Genomic DNA, 17,391 nt, shown 5'->3' with positions numbered 1-17,391 from the left:
CTGCTCACCTCAGTGCCGTCTTTGCACACACTGTCCCTTGTGTGGTGCTACGGATGGAGCCTTTCCAGTCAGGCTGTCAGAGCCTATGATCTTCACCAGGTGCATTAACTGTGTTAACCTTTGAAGTAAAGTGAATTTCTTATGTCAGAAAAGCAGACGCCATATACAGCCTTCCACCTTCCCCTACTTTTTTTCTCACCATAAAAAATTCTTTGGCCTTTTCTGTGCTTACTGCAGCAGTTTTGTGTGGCTTAGCCCATGTTTGCCTCATCGCGTCAGTCCACACAGTTCATTTGTAAGGAATTTCATCCACGCCTTAAAGAAATTGAGGAAGATGAGGTTGGGAAGGCTTTAGGGCACAGGTCCTGCCTCAGTGATTGCAGGTAGCAGTGCTGAAAAAGAAGAAAACCAGAAGGAAAAGTGAGCTGCTTTAGAGGAGCTACCTTGTGAAAGATGATTTTAAGAGCAGTGACCAAGTGATTCCCTTCTTTGCACCATCATCCCACAGGGTAAAGGACAGGTCCCGGGTGCCATTCCCCAGACCTACCCTGAACCCCGAGGGGCCGCTGACAAGGTGTCTGACCCTCAGCATCCCCTCCCTGTGCTCCCTGGTGTCAGGTGCTATTTATTATCCTGCAGGCTGACACCTATGGTGCAGCCTCACAGCAATACAGGACAGTCGATCCCAGGGAAGATTTCCCCCCTCTTTTTGATGCATTTCAAGCCAAATTTAGGGCTGCTTCATGAACAAGGTGTTTGTGTGCCCAATGCAGCGAGCCAGTGCTTCATAAGGAATAGCAGATCATGTCCAGGAGGCAGGGGCATGGTCACAGGCCATGGATCTTGCAGGGCCATCCAGCTTTAGCACAGCACAGGCGACCCTTTGGCTGGACAGGACAGGATGGGATGCTGAGGGGATGCAGCAGGGCAGTGCCAAGGGGGGCAGCCCATGGAGGGGATACACCCGTGGGATGCTGCTGCTGGCCGCGCATCCCCCATGGCAGCTGCCTCCTTTGGACAACTGGCAGACCCCCTTGTCTGAAATGCCGCAGATCGCAGGCTGGCTACCTTTGAATTCCCTCCCATCTGTGCCATCTAGTGCCCAGTACAAGAACTGGGACTGACCCAGCCTCTCACCCACAGGGGAACAGCCCGGCTGCTCTGGAGAAGAGGCTCTCCCTTCCCTGGGCCAGGCGCCAAGCCCTGGGCCAGGCAGGGATGTGCTGGGAGGACCCCTGAAATGCCGCACCGCCTGCATGGAAAATCCCACTTAGCTCCAGGTAGGATCGCAGCGCGCAGGTGTGTCTGTGGGGCGGATGGAGCGGGGAGAGTGACTCTGTTCAGAGGCTGGAGGTGAGACGAGGCTGGGCAATATTTCGCTGCCAGAGGCTCCAGGTAGGGAGAGGAAGGCTTGAAGCTCTCGGGAACCCTGCCTTTGCTTTTCAGGCGTTGTGTTCCCGTGGCATGCTCTGACGCTGCACACGTGTTTTAAGGGATGAAAATACCAACTTCTGTCAGAACTGGAATTCTCCTATTTGGATAGATTTCAATGCTATTCCAAGGCGAGCTACAGTTAGCTTTACTTAAGCGAACACCCTAGACTGTAAAACACTGTTTTTCAATATGCTATGGGTTCTTAGGCATAATCTTTGTTTTACGCCGTTTCTTAGGTAAGTTGCTTGTACTAAGTTATTATTTTTTCAAAAAACTTCTATAGCTGTAGCTTGGTTTGCCAGCTTTGATTCTTAACACTGCCTCTGTCCTCTTTATCCTTTTCAAAGGAATACTTTTCCTCTTTACAGACCCAGTTTCATTTATAAGCTCTAAATAAGAGGGGACAAATTAGGAGGTAACAAATTCTTGCTTCCTTCTTGCTGCGTTTTTTTCACAAATCTGTATGAGAGATTTAATGGTGGTGAAAAAAGCTAACTCAAACCCATCAGTATATATCTATCCTTCATATTGGTTTATGACAGCCAGGCATTACATATTTCTCTGCATTGAATTTCATCTACTCTTATTTGCCCTTTTCACAGATGTTTTCAAGTTTTTCCACAAGGTCTTTGAAATTTTCCTGATGCCCTTTGCTAGCTTCATACACTAACTTCTGCCATTTCATTACTGGGACACAAGTAAATACATTGAACATGCTGCCTCTGGCATTCATAGGGCATCCCTATGAGGGCATCCCACTCATGGGGGCATCCCCTTTTTCCACAGGAAGTTTTGATCATTTGTTCTTCACTTGTAACTTATATTGGATTTAAAATGATTATCTGATACCTGCTTCACAGAACTCCTTATTAGCGACTTCAGGGAGTTAGTAGTAAAATCATTCAAGGAGCAGATGAACATATTCTTTTTCTCAGGATCACATCCAGGAGTCTGTGAGCTCTGCTCCTCTTTGCTTGTGAGCTGTATCTGCTTGTTTGCTCCTCATGAAGCTCTGCAGGTTTGCCTCTCTGGGATACGTTGCACAAGCATGTCATGCTGTTTCTGAAATGTAAATTTTCCTGCTTATTTTTTCCTTGGTACTTAAAGAAGCCTGATTGCTTAGGAAGTCTCAGTAGCCTTTTCAAATGTGAAAAAGTAGAATTGCCCCTTAGCATCTGATAGGTAACTGGCTGTAGTGATAGCTCACTGGTTTTGGAGCTGGCATGCTCAGAGCTTTCCTGGGGCTGCTATTGATCTTGGCACTTTATTGCTTTTGAAGGGGCTGATCTTTGAAACCAGGGCTCCAGGAAGCCATTTAAGGATGTGTTTGCATCCTGCTGAGCACTGAAACTGTGAGGATTTCAGTGGGAAGGAAACTCATCTTGGAACAGATGCAGTGTTTATCTGCTTTCCCTAATTAGTGCTCCATCTTCCTGGAGGTGATATTCTCCAAAGCATCCCCTCAGCAGTGGGAGGCCAGTGCTGGTGTCAAGCCCCCATTGCCCAAAGCTTAATTGGTCTCAGCTGTGCAGCGGAGAGCTGTATTTCTGAGGTGCCTGAGCTCAGGACAGGTGTTTTGCTGTTTCGCTGTGCTGCCGGCGTGGCTGTTTGCACACCTGCAGTTGCTCTTCCGAGACCGAGCGGTGCAGAGGCAGGGTTTGTTCTCCAGCGAGCTCCCAGCTTCTCACAGGTCTGTAAGCTCCTTTATTGCTGTCTCTCAGTTCTTTGGGGACTTGTAGTCTCTAGGGCCTCACGCCTTCCCCTGTGTAGTTTGCTCCCAAGTGTGTTGGTGTGCCACAGTCTACACAGGCTTTAAAGTGTTTGTGTGAGCTGGGTGCCAGCAAGACTCCTTTCTGCAGTTTGTCCCCAGAGCCCCTTAATTAACAGGTAAGCCCAAAATCTGTTTTACATGCAAGGAAGTGGAGGCTCAGACATGCAATGTGATTTATTGCAATCATTTAGCAGCAGAAACAGGAGTGAACCCCCTTTCACTCCCCAAGCCTCAGCGCCATAACCCCAAGGCCGCTTGTTTCCCTTCACCCAGCCCCTGCCCATGCAGCAGAGTCAATGTGGGTGCCCAGGTGTAACCTGGGGAGGTTTGGTCCAGGGGACTCCTTCCCTATGCTGAGGAGGTATTTGGCCTCACATGCATTATCTTCCACTGTGGCACGGCAGTGCTTGGGTATCACAGGGGGCCAAGACCTGGGCAGCACTGAGCTCGTGGTGGTGGCTGGGCCTGGCTCTGGCCAGCCCGTCTGGTTAGAGCGGTGCAGGGAAGGGGTTGTGTGACAGCTGGGCTCCCGGCTCCCCAAACATGCATCCCAGCTTTAATTACAGTGACATTGCTGCCTGGTGTAATTAGCAGTTGAGAAACTCTGAGTATGATTTTAATAAGCTGAGAGTAGTGCAATTTGGCTTTTCTATAAGAGATGCTTTGCAAACAAAAACTGTAATTAAAAAGCATGCACAGAGGGCAAACAGCGACTGTGCAGTGGGTGCGTTAGTACTGTGTGTGCAGCATGTCTGGCACATGGCCTGACCTGGCACAGGGGTCCCTCTTTGAGGCAGTCTTCATGATGGGATTCCTAGGGGACCAACATGTGAAAACTGGAGGATTTGGCTCAATTGTGGGTTTTACAAAAGGTTCTTCCCAGTCTCCGCAGCTCTCCTTTGATATGATGTTGTTCCTTGATAAGGATGAGTCTCCTGGGTGTCATTCCCCCCACTGCTTTTCATTCCTGTCGCCATTGTGTTTTTGTGCTCTCCCTCACAAGCCCAAATTAGCTTGAGGCTGGTGGGCTCTCTGTGGCGGAGGCCAGCGAGGCAGCCGGGGTGGCGTGGGGGGAGGCAGGAAGCCCTTTCAAGAGCAGCCAGCGTTTCTGGTAGCCTCAGATCTGAACAGCTGGACTGAGCCCTGGACTCTGCCTCTCTCCTCCGCTCCTTCCTGCTCTCTTAAAAAAAAAAAAAGTCTCTTTTATCTAGTCTCTTGTCTCTGCACAGCCTTGCCCTGCTGGAGTTCAAAGTTGACTTCTGGCCATTGGATCACTCCCGGGTGCGCAGCCCCTTGCATCCCCAAGGTCTGTTTCCCCCAGACACCCATTACACACCAGGGCTGACCTCACCTGCAAATCATCCTTCTTCCCCAGTGCTGCAAGGCAACTGTGCAGGGGACAAGAGGGGAAACAGAGGCACAGCTGGTATCAAAAAATGGTTATACCATCTCCTCAGGCATCAGAGGGCCAGAGTTGGGGACGTACACCTGACATCTAGGGGAGGAATAAGGGTGGGGATATTGCCCCAGCCTGTGGGAAGCCCCTTTGCCTCCATCTGCAGGGGACCATGAGAGACTTTCCCAGCGGAGGCCACTTGCCCCCCTGCAAATGTCCATCTGTGCCTGATGACAGTCTCTGCTGCAGCTATCATAGTTCAGGGGTTGCCTATGTTTGTGGTGCCCCTCGTCCCGATTTGTGGGAGATCTCCTGATTGTTGAGAGTGCAGAGCCAGAGAAATTTCTGTGACTTTCCATCCATTGCCACTTCTCCCTGCCTGGGAGCAGTCATCAGGGGTCCCAGGTGGATGAGGGTGGGTGTTAAAAGCAGGTTGCTCACTCATATCCCTTTGTGCTGTGCAACGCAGGTGTGACTGGCCTGCTGCCTGCTCTGCCAGCTCATTGCAGCCCTGGCACATTGGGAAAACAAACAAAGCCTTCCCCAGAGACAGGGTTGGAATGTGGTAAAGGGACCTGTGATTCCCACTGGCAGTGGAAATGGCAGCAGGTGTGGGCTCAGCAGATGAGGAAAACATCCAGCATCTGCCCCATCCCAACACAGAGAGGCTGTGGAGCAAACGCAGAGCAGCCCACCTGTGCGGGATGGAGGGGCCGAGCTGAGATGGCTGAGCTCCTGTGCAGGCTTGGTCGCTGTGCGGTGCTGTGCGTCCAGCCTCTGTGGCATGTGTACTCCTCCCAGGGTTATGGCAAGCGGGTCTTCCCAGGAGCCATGCTGGTACAGCCTCTGCCCTCCAGCCCAGCCAGCCCATTCACAATTTCCAAGATAGGTGTGTTCATCCCAGAGGTGGATTTTCCCTCTGGAGCCTGGGGGAGGTGTAATTGGAAAGTATGTAGCCCCTGCACACTCAGGGCAAATTCGCACTGTATGTAAAGCCTCCTCAGTGATCCAGTGAAAATTCTTCCCATGCAGCACCTGAACAGCCATCAGTGGCTCTCTGCTCCTGCAGCACCCTCAGAGATGGGTTGATTTCCACCACCACATCAGCTGAACGGCCCCACAGTGTGCAGTGGTGGCGGCAGGCACCAAGAGGCCTGGGGATGCGGGTTGACAAGTAGGGATAGCAGATGTGGGGATGGCTGCACTGCTCCTTGCCTCTGCTGCTTTGCCCTGTCCCTCTCTGAGAGGTTGCAGCCCTGACTGTGCTATGAGGCAGGAGCTGCTAAATGGTCTGGTTGAAAACTTGCCATACTAACGTAACTCAGGACTGATTCTGGCTTACCAGGATGTGCTGAATTTTATGCTGAGAGTTTCATTTGTTGCTCCAAGAGCAGTAGAGCTGATCCTGCAGCAGAAACTGCTGAGAAAGGGACAAGAAGTTGTGTGGCTTCCTGAGAAACATGGCTCTCGTGGCAAAGTTTGGGTGGGCTGCCCACACAGATCTCTGTGGGGCTGAGCCTCGGGTGAGTGTTCGTTCATGTCCAGGAATAACTTCTGAGCCTCACGTCTCCAAGTCCCACTGGTTCTTAGGCATAATGGAAAAAAGATTTGTGGAGGTCTGTAGAGTGGACCTTGGCTCTTCCTGGGAAAAGTCCTTGTTCCTCTGGTTTTAGGGCCCTCTTGCTTTGGTTAGACTTTAACAGCAATTAGTCACCCAACAACTTTTTATAATAATCCCCAAGTTTTCCATTAAGTAGCAAACACTTTGAACTTCTCCCCAGCTCCTCTGCTGCAATCTAATCTGCTGTCATTTTTCACAAGGAGACGGTGCTACCTTCATGTTTTATTCATTTTCTGTTTACAGTTGGGGGGGGGGCAAAGCCATGAGAAACAGTGAAAACAACAGCTGGCGGAGCTCCAGGCACTGTGCAGTTAAATCGTTGTCAGCCTCTGCACTTGTCCCTTCCAACTGTATCTGGATTTACTGTATATATCAGACCCATGACAGGGAGGAGAGGTGACGTCTAGCAACATGCTTGAAAGAATCTGAGGGGAAGGTTCCTTATTCCAGCCTGGGCACTGACCTGCTCTGGAGCCCTGGGCCAGATTGTCTGTGTTGCCCTGTCTCTAAAGTGGCGATATGAATGCTTTTCACGTGTTGGTCTGTAAGACTCCCTGACCCTGATAGTAGCTTAAAAATGCTGTTAAGTAGTAACGAATTTTGTGGTGATGATGATAAGAATTTGGCAATCTGGACAGGTTATGGAGTTTGTAGGGGCGGTGAGTACTGGAGGTTGCTATTTGGTAGGCAGCTTTATGCAGTCTCCCCTGGGTCTTTCTCTCTCTTACCATAAGTATCAGTGGAGAAATAGGGGAAGGTACCTATTATGACTCTGTCCTTCCTCTTTGTGCTTACAATTTGATTAGAGCTCACTCTGCCACCCACCTGGTGTGTTTAGGCTGTCTCCAAACTGTCCTGTAAAAGACATGCTGCACCTTGAGCAAATAAAGGAGCTTTCCTTGGGGTGGATGGGGTCTGCTGCAGTTGTGGTCGTACTGAAAAATTCCTGCCAGGGGTGAAGATTTCTCCTTTGGATAAGGATATCAGAACAATTCAATGTTAATTGTTTCTGGTTTCATCCCGACAGGTCCAAAGCCAGGCCCCCTCCAAAGCAACAGAACAAGAGGAAGTAGTTTACTGAGATCATGTTAGTGTAATTTGCAGGGGAGTGCAAATATAGTGAGCAAATTTTACGTATGTGAGAGAAAGCTAGTTTGTCCTAGATCTGAAAAAAATTTCTTATGCAGCCTCCCTAGTAGTTAGAAGGGGATCTAACTCAGATACACATCTGCTTTTGAGTCCCTTGACACTACCAAAGCTGGCCCATCCCTTAGGGTAAAATGAGATTCGGACCACGATTTGGTGTACAGGAACACTTCTGACAGTGCTTTAAATAGCTCCCTTACTTAGGCTGGCGCAGTGTTACATGAAGAGGACAGGGGAGTTATCTGAATGAAAAACAACCTGGGAAGGCGAAAAAGTAAGATCATTCTCCAGTCCAGTTCACTATGCATTGCACAAGCAGCTCTGCTTGCAAGCGTCATTCCCACATCTCCCTTCCCCACCCAAGCCTAAGAACTAGCCATGGAGGTTCCTGTCTGTGCGGGATTTTGATTCTATGAGCTGGTGGCATTTATCTGGCTGCTGTCGCATGATCTTGCAGATCTTGGTGCCATTGCTGGTAGGTGACAGTAACTCTATGAATTCCATTTTGTGAAAGCCTGTGCTGGCTCCTGCCTTTTCCACTTGCCTCAGCTGAGAAGACATGCGCATCTTCTGTTAGACTTGGCATCTCCTTTATACAGCTATTCCAGAGATACTTGACCAGTAATTGATATGCTCTGAATCAGTCAAACCTTATCCTAATGCATGACACGGCCTTTCATGGTCAAACAAGCCCTTCAGTGAAAGATCAACAAAACTATCATGAAGGAAGTTGGAAATGAATTATTTTCCCTTTGGAGAGCAACGGTACATCCTTGAGAGATTTCCTCTCCATTCACAGGCTACAAGACTTCCTCTAATGGAGAAGGGCAGGATGTGCCTCTCAAGAGCTTCCCAGGTCAGTGTCCAGGACACCACCTTTTATGGGATGCGTGTTCCTTCTCCTCCACAGAGCTCCCAGCCTCGGTGGCCATGGAGCTGGGCAGTACTCCAGCACCAGCTAACTTCGAAGAGAGAAGGAATGCCATTTTCACGAACAGGGTGGGTATGGGGGCAACAGTGCTCTAATGCAGAGGGTGTCCTTGCTGTCAGGGCTTGTGCTGTGGGCAAAACCAGCAACTGGCAGAGCATTGTTCAGTGCATGAAGAAAAGGAAAGAAACTACTTTGCCAGTACGGATTCACTCCTGGGACTACCCAACATCAAAGTATTGGCTCCATTCAATTCTGATTTTTCCTTGCTCTCCACCCTCTATGCTGTTCCCTTTACCGTGAGAAAGTACGGCACGGAAGGTGTCTGACCACTCTGTTCTCAGCTTGCCCTGTGAGCCAGCAATTCTTTAGGGACAGGGAGGGGGAAGGGTGGCATGCCTTTACTGCTCAAAGATACGAATTCATTACATCACCCTCCCTTTCTGACCACTCCCATATATAAAGTCTTGCTACCACTCAGCTCTGTGTGACCAATCTTGCTTTTGAAAGGCTTCTGGGAACACTTGAAGAACAAGGGGCAAGAGAGCAAGGCAGAAGCACCTTCTTTTGGTGTCACCAGCTGAAGGTGAACTGCACCCAGGGAGAACAGAGCTTTTAAAGTAGTGAGTAAACATCCTGATTTTATCTTATCTCCATATTTTGGTTGGATTGGGGTGTGAAATAGAGGAGTTGTTTCTTTGCCTTTATTACGTACCTTTCCAGCTCTTTAATCATACTTTATTAAAGTGTACCTTTGTTTCACAAGCCTTCAGGCTCATGTTTGAAGAGCAAGTGCTTCTCTTTTATAGGGATTGCCAGGTCTTGATCTACTGTGTTGACTTTGGATTCTCAGTTAAGGAAGAGCAGGTCACAGGCAGCAGGATCTCTGTCCAGGCAGTCTGAACAGCCACTGATTCACCTCTTAGGGGAGCTACTTAACACCACGGCTTGATAGCGTCAGCAGTATATGAACTGATGGTTTCAAGAGGAATTGAGTTTTCTGATGGAGGCTGAGATCAGAGAAAGGAGCTGGGAGTCTAGTGACCTGGGATCTCAGTCACTGGGGTCACTGGGCAAGATATTTCACCTCTGCATGGCCCATCCAACCCTTTGAAGGTACCCTATCTACCACCCAACTTGATGTTGGTCTTCACTCCTTATTGGATTGAAAAGGTCTGTGGAAATGTTGGTATGTAGGGTCATAAGACGGAGTCACAACTTGACCTTGGTTTTGCATGTAGTATGAGTGGTATGGCACGCTGATAAGAGAAGTGCTACTTTAGCAATGTGATGGAGGAAAAACTCTTAAAACTACCTGAGACATCAGAGGTATACAAACACTGGAAGGCAAATTTTATGGGGTCCTAAAGATGATAAATTCTTACTGAAGTCAATGTCCTCCTGGCAAGTAGTCCTCTTCAGCCAAAGCTAGGTCTAAGGAGTGGGCTGAAATCCATAGATTTTGCATACCTCCTCTTTCCACATCATTCTGTGCTTCTAAGTGGTAATTTGGAAAATGCAGACCTTGTTGGGATGGGACATCAAGCACTGGCAGCAAGGGGGAAGGCCAGGAGGCAGAGGCAGAGCCAGAAAAGCTGCAGGGACAATGGGATGATGCTGGGAGTGTCTTCCAGAAGCAGAGTGGAAGGGCAGTGCTGTGGGAGAGAGCACAGCTCCTGATGCAGAGCAGGGAGAGCAGGCAGCAGAGCGTGTCAGGGGATTAGTCATGTATGGGGAAACTGGCCTATGAAGCAGAAAAAAAAGGTCCTGAAATAAACCAAGCAGGCTACATTTATTTCATTGTAAAGAAATTTCTGTTGCAAGGAACTATCAAGGGCAACTGTATTTGTGTGAGAAGGAACAGATTCTGCCCAGGAAAATTAATATTTAGACACATGAATGACCAGAACAGCACCCAGGGGACTGTGTGCTCATTGCCAGAGCAAAAAAATGACCCTCTCCTACACATACTTGAAAAACAAATACCTGCTCCTGCTCTTGTGCTATGGTATGGTATCTCCATCTCATGTTGATGACTAAAACTGAAGCCAACGGCTCTGGTTAGCTCTCCAGTGGAAGAGGTATAGCATCCCGCACTGAAAATCCACTCAGTCCCAATATAACTGCTTTGTTTGTGCTGAAGCCCTTCTAACATGTCAAAGGTGGGCTCTCCAGGACCAGCGCTCTTCTCTTTAATCCAGCGCAAGGTTCTGGGCTGCATTTCCTGATCCAGCTGTCCAAAATGAGCAGGAGTCAGACCATGGCTACTTCAGGAGAGGCAAAGTTATTCAAACCAGCTCCATGGCAATTAGGACAGTCCTGATTTAGCAAAAGCAGGTGAATTTAAGCAGGTAGCTACAATTTTTTTTTCAGTTGGAAACTGAGCTCTTTTCCAAGTTCTTCTGAAGTCTGTGGAAATCTCTTCAGTGAATGCAGCCTTGAGTTCATTTATTACTTTGAAATCTAGGGGGTTTTTTTGTTTGTCTGGTTTTTCCTGTCCAAGTCCTCTATAGTCTATAAAATAAATAGTTACCTCCTATGTCAATAACATTAAATAAACCCTTCTGCAGAGCACTGAGAAAGTCCAGACTTCATCTGTGATCTGAGAGCTTCAATGTACATGTGAAGGATAGGTCCAACTGCAGCAGTCAGGCTAAACTGCGGAAGCCTTTAGCCTTAAGAGTAGGTGTTGTTTGTTTGTTGCCCTTTAGTTTCCCCCTTTCCTACTCTTTAGTCTTTTTTTGTCCTCCTATCTGCCTCCTTCATTCCCTCTTCCTCTGTTTTTCCCTTCCACCAGTTTGGGTTTTCTTCTTTCCCTCATGTTATTCCCTCTTTTTCCCTCCACTTCTTCCTTCAGTAGCCCCCTCCCCTGTTTTATTCCAGGATGGTGAGATTGAGGGGAAGCTGTGTGGGACTGTGTTGCTGAGCTGCTGCAGGGGAAGGCAGCTCTGTTAGCTGCAAGAACACAGGCCCTTTAGTGGCCTGGCAGAAAGGCTTTGCAAAGATAAGAGGTCTTCATAAAGCTGATAAATAAATGGTACAGGTTGGTGTAGGTTTTGGAAACTGTGGGGCTTGACATAAAATTTATGAGTAAAGACTCAGACTAGATAGCAGAAAGATAATAAATTGAGGAAAAGTGATAAAAAAGACAGACCTTGAACAGAGAACAGTCACCCTTTTCTGGAAGGGAGAAGTAGAATGTTTGCATTTATTGTCAGATAGGACTTGAAATGAGATAAGGTTTGATGAACTGTCCTTGCTACCGTCATTATTCTCATTTTGGTGTACTGAGTTATTATAAAAAGTAATTTGAACAGAAAATAAGAAATAAGGGTTAACATCCTTTATTATAAAAATCAAGAAAGTGCTCTTACAAAACAGAATACCGCTAGTAAGCTGTTACTTTTTTCATGCATACGTCCTTTTTATCTGGCAGAAAAAGATCACATAAAATGTAAAAATAGCCTTTCAAGGTAAGCTCAGGAAATAGCTTTTTGCACTGACCCTTCTTATACCCTAAGCTATATAATCTACATATGCATATACCTGTCATAATTAATTTGAGTATCTTATACCACTGTCTAATCATCATCTCCTTTAGATTTCTCTCTCTTCTACTTCTGGAATATCATTAGGATTATAACCACTGTAGAAGAATCAGAACCCATTGGGATCATAACAGTTTTATTAATATGCCAGCAGCGTGAATCCTCAATGTCAGAAAACTACAACCTCAAAAAGCTTTATCAAAACTGTCCCCCTTTAAACACATCCCAGTGGTCTTTGTTAAAGGTAAATCACTGTTCTTTCTGCACAGCAATCAACAACGCCTCTGACCACCGAGGAGCCTCATCAGCTGTCACACCAAAACAGTCCCAGTAACACTACTTCAGCTACCTGTGTGGGTAGAAGAGTATAACCAGAACTGGACCATGTCGCTGGCAAGAAAGGGTTAATAAACCACCCCATTTACCAGTTATCTTTCATTTTGCTTACCTTTGCCCCAGGGAGGAGTGTGCACCTGAGGATGATTATGGGAAGCCAGACTTCATGAAATGAGAACATGTGGGTTTAGAGGGTTCCTCCTCTTTGAGCAGGTGCATTATAGCGGAAGCAACTCTCACTGGAGGGGAAGGAGGTGCTTTGGTTGTGGACAAACCTCTGTGTATTTAGTTTCAGCTCTGAAAGTCTCCCTTAGTGACTTGTTTTCCAGAGCTTTCTCCACAGTGATCTCTTGTTTGCATCAGCGTTTCTTATGTGGTGTTCAACTTAAATTAGGACTGCCTGCTACCCCTGCAGCTGGTACTTAACTTCTACTGGTTGCCTTAAATGTGAAAGAGTGGAGGGAGGGGTCAGAAAGGAAACTGTTATTTAGTGGCAAGAAGCCTCACATGCTTATTAACATCTCTATGATACTGGGCTCTCAAGATACTATTTGATGCTTCTGTTCAGGTAGTATTGGATTGCAACATTGCTCTGTTAGAGGGGAATGACTTCCTCATGGAAAAAATGCCTGACCTGCAAAATGAGGACAGCTTGTAACAGCTCTATTCCAATAATGCATTAGTTAAAACGTCAGGAGCTGGAGACCTTGGATTGATTGCATGTTCTGCCGCAAAAAGGAGGAGCCTGAACAGTAGGTATGATTGCGTGATCTGTGTTGTGTGAGTCGTTGCTGGTGTTGCTTCATGAAATTCCTATGGAAAAAAATCAATCCGGGGTGGGGGAAGAAGCAAAAAGGAAAACTACCCAGAAGTGGCTTCAGGTCACCTGTTGCTTTTCAGTATCTGCAAGCTCTATTACAAGAGCTGGGAAGGCATTGCTTCATATGCTGGCAGATATGAACTCCTTTAGAAGAAGGAACAAATGGAGATTTCACTCCATTGCTCATGTTTCAATGTAATGCTGCATGCCAATTTTTGTAGAATGTTAAAGATGACCATGCCATGAACATCACAAATGGAAAGAGGTGGCAAGCCCTGCAGGTACTTTTTTCTTTTTTTTTTGCAATGGGTTGAGATGTTGAGATTAACAAGGCAGCAATGCACCTGCGTTAAACATGGTGTTTCTGTCTGAGGTGTGGCTTTGCTGCTTGAGCCATGCAAGGCTGAGTTTAAACAGGACTATTATATAAATTCCTTGACCGTTCCCAAAGACTGTGTACAACTGAAATCAGGTAGTTGTGCACAGTGCAACCTGTACATAGCAACCTATTCATCTATCAGAACTAGAAATACTAACTTCAGGTTTCATAACTTTCTCTGACCCCATTCTCAACTCTACGTGTGCATAAGTGAAAGAGTAACTTGCTGAGGAGCATCCAACTTGTTCCAGCTCTGTGCTGGTAAGAACATGCCACAGATGAGACTGCATTGCCCTTGAAGAAGGACACAGGAATTTGCTTAATTTTGGTGTCTCACTGTTATAAAACTCACCTTTCAGCAAGTGGTGAAGAATAACAGTTGGATAATTATGATTTAGAACAGGGGTTTCTTACAGCTAGCAGCCTTTCAGTGTCACGTTGCACCCTCAGAGACAAATGTGGTGGCAGGGAGACACTCTTCTGACCTACTTCAGGGACATAGTTTCATAGTTTTTTAGCAACTTTATAGTCCTAAAGTTGCTATTAAGTATAAAACCTAGTACTGATCACACTTATGGGGTTAGTAAATTAAGAAAAGGGTTCGGTTCAGCAGATTGCATCTTAAATCCCCCTATAAAATATTCATCGTCTAGTATTAAAGGTGTGACAGACTGCAAGGGCAGTTCAGTTCATTTGGGGCAGAGGGCAGATATCTTTTCACACTGTCTGCTTTTTCAGAGGATAGTTGTTTTGGAACAGCTCCCATCACAATCTTTTCTATGGAACATCACAGGTCTCACATCAATAAATTAGATACAGTGAGCGTGGTATGTGTTAGTAACTGAATAAGGCCTGGACTCGGAATGTGTGTTTCAGACTGGACAGTAGAAACAGCAGATACATAAAATACTTCTGAGCCTGCAGAATATTTTCTGTGCCAGTATGTACTTTCCAAAAAGCTTCCATTTTTGCTCAAGATCTCTTGGACAATAGCAACATAATTGAAGGGACCTGCTCTCTTGATGCAATGTCTTGAAAGGGATATTTGAAAGTCCTTTTTGAAAGATGGGCGCATGATAAATCCCTTACAAATATGTCAAGGCTGGAATGCTCATGTTTTATAATACTGATTTTACCAAACGTAAATGTTACAGAACTCCATTTTGTTGCTGTTGCAGAAAAGAAGAAGTATTTTTAAGTAGAAGAAATATGGCTCATGTTCCCAAAAACTTTTACTCTTGGAGGCAGGACAAACTTTGTTAATGAGTCATTGTAGTATAGCTACCATCCTTCTGAAGTAAGTAAAGATCCGGTGTATCAAAGGTTGGAGTGGGGCAGAGGGACTGGACAGGTTTGGAATTGAGACATTAATCACTTGACTGACCCTGGTAGGTCAAAAAGATAGCATCTAGCAGTGCTGACTGGCATCCAGGCAGACTTTGCTTCATCCAGTGTTTACAGGACAGCCTTCTGGCTAAAAATCAGGCTAAGGACACAGGGGCTTAAATCCTTGCTGTGCCCAAGTTTCAGGCAAGCTGTGATTTGCCTGTGCTGCATTCTGGATGGGCATTCAGCTCTTGTGTTCAAAGCTGGGTCTGAGGTTTCTAGCAGGGGCATAAGCTTTAGTACCTGAGTCCAAAGGCAGTTCGTGCAGCTCATTATCTTGAGTCTGGGCTGCTGCTGGGGTTTATGCTACACTGTTCAACAGCAGGTGAGCTGTAACCTTTGAGCTGCAACTGTGCTTCTAGACTTGGCACAAGCAGACACATAGGATTGTTGCTTAAAAGCCTCAGTGAGGTTTAGTGACGGAGGGCAGGTTTCTTCATCCTTACCTTCCTGCTCTGCCATCCTCCCTGCCAGAGGGTGCTGCTGTGGGAGCAGGGGTAGCAAACAGGCATTGCATCTTCTCATTGCAACTGGAGTATTAATCCAAACTACAACCAATGACAATTAAAGGTAGTGTGTAGCTGTGATTGCTGAAGAACAATATGTGAGCTGATGAGGTGCCTTTGCATTGCAGGCAGTCACTCACGCTTGGCAGAGAGTTTATTCCCACCAAATGTAATCACAGCTGAATCTGTCAGGGTGTCTGGGTTTAAGCTGCAAGGTACAGACACAGCTAAAATCCAGTCTTTTTGAACCACAAGGGTGCCAGTTGGTTAGACAAGAGGGGTGTGAGGGTGGAGATGGGAGCACTTCTACTTAATATGATGACATATTTGCTCAGTTGTTTAATCAGAACTTAAGAGCTAGCGATGAGGTGTGGGAAAACTCATATTTGCACCATGTAGTAATTGAATCCAAGAACACAGAATGATTCTGCTGGTGATACACAACTGTTGTGGATGCTAAAATACGCATTTTAAAATGTGTGGGTTCTTGACTCTTCACCTAGTCAATGATTACTTATGCATTCCTCTGGTACTGTGAATTCAGACATAATGAGTTTCAATGGGTTAATCTCCAAGAGCAGAGCACTACAAATATCAAATAGTATAGTACGCTTCAGAGAGCTTTTAAGGGAAGATAAGTAGTTACTGCTACAAGGATGTATTGTCTCTAGAAAGGGGTTCGCTGCCTGAGAAGGATATTCAAAGGATATCAAGATATATCCTGTGCAGAAGGACAGGACGGACTTGCAAATACTCTAGAGAGGTAAGGGGGAATTAGAAATTACCTTCATTAAGCCATTCCACTGGAAATGCTTTGTGGGATTTCTTATTCCGTGAAACACAGGACAATGTGATATTATTTTTTTTTAAATATATCAGATGAAAGCTTGCCAAAAGAGAATGATAGGACCTGACTAACCAGTCTGAATAAGCTCAGGTCTAATAAACAACTTCTAGTTTAATGGCCGAGGAGCATCTGAAAACATCTTTGGCAACAGTTGGGAGAGTAGAACTATTAAGCATTTTGATTTTAAATTAGGATTGAATGTAACAGTGGTGTTCTCAATGAGTTTATAAAACTTCATTAAAACTTGCACTTTTGAGTTTGAGTTTGCCAGTCCTGGATTTCTGGGAGGTCCCCAACTAGAAAACACTGAGAAAACCATGTGAAATGTGGTATTCTGCATTTATTCCACCTTTCACTTCATAGTTTATGCTGAACTGTCTTAAAATAAAAAATGTTGCATTTGACACTGAATTTTCTGGAGGAAAACATGAAAGCTTTTTGGGGAAAAAAGTTGCTTCAAGAGGAAATCGTTGTCTCTTTCTCAGTGAGCTCATAGTTTACTCTACATTGGACAGAATGCTACATCCCAGTAGGCTTCAGAAAACCTAATGCCTGTGGAGGAGTTGCAAATCTTGATTACAGTAGCTCTCTTTGTGAACAGCATACCTGAAAGCCAGCTGGAACAGGGACTTTTCTCTCAGTTCTGTTCAGTGTCAGTTATCTCTGGCTTGGCATCACAGCAATGAGTAGCAACCACTGATCTGCACTGAGACCTCTCTCCTTAAAATTGATCTGTATGCACGTAAGCCCTCGATGCCAGGGCTTAACAAAGAGGGTGCTAAAGGCTTTTAACCTGCATCTGAGGGGAGGGAGGCGGTAAGTCACACAGGGTGCAGGCCAGCTGGACAGGAACTGACATCGAGGGCCTAGCTACAAGGAAGGCTTTTAACTGAGTTGAATGGAGTTACTGCCTTTCTCCAGGGACTGCTCTGTCCCCATGCTCCAGGCAGGACCAGTGCCTAGATCTCAATTTGGAAGCCTCTTTGGGCTTCTTCGTGGCTTGGCTGAACTCTGCTTTGGTTCCCCTATCACTGATGGAGATGACTGCATAAGACTTCAACTTAAATATCTCGAGATGGGTAAGTACAAGAACTTCATAGTTTTAAGTTCCAGCTTAATACCAGAACGTATCTCCTATCTCATTGTGTGGCCTGGAATTGACTAGACTATTGACTGTGCTCATTTTGAATTCCAGATACTTCAATATTTGAGTCACAGTTTTCTATGTAAGAAATCTACGTAAGACTTGAAATGGGAAATACTTCCTTAGATA

At 46.1% G+C, this 17,391-nt stretch overlaps 1 protein-coding gene across 5 annotated transcripts in view; it reads left to right on the top strand.

Moving 5' to 3' along the window:
• The first annotated feature begins 1,148 nt into the window (after positions 1–1,148).
• GGT1 (gamma-glutamyltransferase 1) overlaps positions 1,149–17,391 on the top strand; it is a 34,761-nt gene continuing 18,518 nt past the window's right edge. For 2 of the 5 annotated variants that reach the window (XM_054219939.1, XM_054219940.1), the window contains exon 1: positions 15,876–16,034. The gene's annotated coding sequence lies outside the window, so the exon portion shown is untranslated. Of the gene's footprint in view, positions 1,281–8,793; positions 8,920–15,875; positions 16,035–16,472; positions 17,198–17,391 lie in introns of those variants that run through there. The other 3 variants (XM_054219941.1, XM_054219943.1, XM_054219942.1) reach the window with 3 other exon arrangements.

This window comes from Rissa tridactyla, chromosome 13 (assembly GCF_028500815.1).
Source record: "Rissa tridactyla isolate bRisTri1 chromosome 13, bRisTri1.patW.cur.20221130, whole genome shotgun sequence".
Lineage (NCBI taxonomy): Eukaryota > Metazoa > Chordata > Aves > Charadriiformes > Laridae > Rissa > Rissa tridactyla.
Note: the sequence above shows the minus strand (reverse complement) of the source record. Positions and strands in the feature narration are given on the sequence as shown.